At 44.4% G+C, this 2438-nt stretch overlaps 1 non-coding gene across 1 annotated transcript; it reads left to right on the forward strand.

The window, feature by feature from the left end:
• The first annotated feature begins 1268 nt into the window (after positions 1 to 1268).
• TRNAF-GAA lies at positions 1269 to 1341 on the forward strand. The gene has a single exon. It is a non-coding gene; the product is annotated as a tRNA-Phe (tRNA).
• Positions 1342 to 2438: the final 1097 nt, after the last annotated feature.

A 2438-nucleotide genomic window follows, 5' to 3' on the forward strand; every position in this document is an offset into this window, starting at 1 on the left:
TTTGATCATTTCCACCAGCACTGCAAACATTTGGAAAGTGGTAGCATAGCTCATCTTTCAGTAGGAATTTTGTACCCAGCTGAAGCTCGAGTATTTCCATCAGGGCAGAGTGGGTTGTAAAATACCACAGTACCCATGTTGGGATCATTCTTTCCTGTCTGAGGAAAGCTGGTGAGAAACAGAACTGCTTTGGTTTTTGCACTTTCCTTGACAAGGAGAATGCTGGTGAAGGAAAACTGGGACAGCAGAAGGGCAGAGCTAAGTCACAGGTGAACCAGGCTTCCACACAAGCTGACCTGGCAGGTTTCCCTTTTCTTGGAAGAAATCTGCAACAGTCTCCTTGTCCCTCATTAATTTACAGCCTACAGGGCTTGGATGATGTAGGCTCTATGGAGTGACAGCTTAGTCCAACTTCTGAAAAAAACTAATTGGAGGAGTGTTACCAGGGAAAATGTGGCTGTAAGAATTTTTCCTATCTTATGTATTTATCCACCACAGCCATTCTCCTTTGAAGATCTTTGATAATTCTTGACCTTACTGGTCTGGGATAGCTGATGTTAGACACAGATTTAAACATTGTTGATAGATTCATAGACAGATGCTGAAAGGCGAGGTGGAGATGTTCCTTCCAACTTCTTGAATATGGCTCAAGGGGAATGGACTGCAGCCACGTTCATGTGGACTCCCTATGGACGATATCCTTGTGCCATTTTCAGAGAAAGCAGGCTACGTGAGTCATTGATCTGACCTAAGAGGACACATTTGAGGTTCCCAGGAGACTGGTGCTTTTTAAAAGGCCCAAGAGGATTCACGTCATTGACATGGGGCTCAAAGATGCGAGTTGTGTTCTGAACAAAGCCTACAGTCCTCTGGACTAGTAGCTGTGGGACAGATGGGATAACTGAATATGTATATTTAGGCAACCTGAATGGAGTTCTTGTTGGGGGATTGCATTTGAGATGAAAAGCATGGTTCAGTTGCCCGCAGGACAATAGGCATGTCAAACTCTACCCAGATTCCAAAGGATTCAGGTGTTTTCCTAATCTGGGTGTCACTAGTCCCTGGCTACTTTATTTGTAGGGGCTCTGCTTCTGCATAGCAGACTAATAGCAGAGGCTGGGACAGTAGTGAGCTCAGGGGAAACAACTACAATGTCAAGAAGAAAATCACAGAATATTCTCCCTGTTGTGTTGGTTCTGGCTGTGAATGGTAAGTCTGAAAGATAATTATGTTCCAACAGGTTTTGTGAAAATATGAGCCTCAGCAGAGCTGAAGTACCTCAGCTGGGAGAGTGTTAGACTGAAGATCTAAAGGTCCCTGGTTCAATCCCGGGCTTCAGCAGTATTTTCCTGTAGTTTTTTGTGCTCAGTGCTGGGCTTCCCAGTCCGAGAGAGACATGGACATCATATAGGAGAGAATCCAGCGAGTGACCATGATGATGATGAAGGGACTGCAGCATCTCTCCTATGAGGAGAGGCTGAGAGAGCTGTTCAGCCTGGAGAAGAGAAGGCCCAGCAGGTATCCTATCCATGTATATAAATACCTGAAGGAAGGGTGCAAAGAGGATGGAAGCAGTGCAGTTTCTTTTCAGTGGTGCCCAGTGACAGGACAAGAGGCAATGGACACGAAGCGGAACACAGGAGGTTCCCTCCAAACATCAGGAAACAGTTCTTACTGTGTGACTCAGCACTGCCACAGATTACCCAGAGAGATGGTGAAGTCTTCATCTCTGCAGATATTCAAAAGCTGTCTCGACATGGTCCTGGGCTGTAGGTGGCTCTGCTTGAGCAGAGAGTTGGACCAGATGTCCTCCTGAGGTCCCTTCCAACCGCAACCATTCTGAGTCTACAAAACAGGGAAAATTTTAAAATTGAAGGGCTTCAGCAGAAATAGTGACATAAGGGGTATTTTTGTTCCTCAGTCTTGAGCTGTCTGTTCCAATTACCATGTCATGGACTGTCCCATAAAGAGGTAGTCGTGTTGACCTACTGGTTTATGGGGACAGACAAGAAATCAAAACTGTGCTTTGGGAAAAGAAAAAATACCCTATCAAAAGAGTAGTTTTAGTATGAATCACAGCAAATCGTCTCCCTAAAATTTGTCAGTATCTAGGCTGAAGACTTCTGGCGTGTCTACTTGCTGCTTATGGGGAAACAGCTCTCTGATGAACTTTTCTATCCTTTCCTGAACTGCTATTCCTAAACTGGCCTTTTTAAGATGATAGCATTCAATGTGCAGACACACACAGAGATCTTCAATTGAGTAACTGTGTTTTCTGGTTTGCTCTCCATCCCTTTCTGACTAATTCCTGATCTGTGGAGTCCTTCAGACAAACAGCAGAGACAAGACCTGAATTACCAGCTATCAAAAAAAAATCCTCAAACTTCCAAACACCAAGTGAGTATTAGAATCATAGTGTTGGGGTAAGATCAAAGAAA

Source organism: Eurypyga helias, unplaced genomic scaffold, assembly GCF_000690775.1.
Source record: "Eurypyga helias isolate BGI_N326 unplaced genomic scaffold, ASM69077v1 scaffold1580, whole genome shotgun sequence".
NCBI lineage: Eukaryota > Metazoa > Chordata > Aves > Eurypygiformes > Eurypygidae > Eurypyga > Eurypyga helias.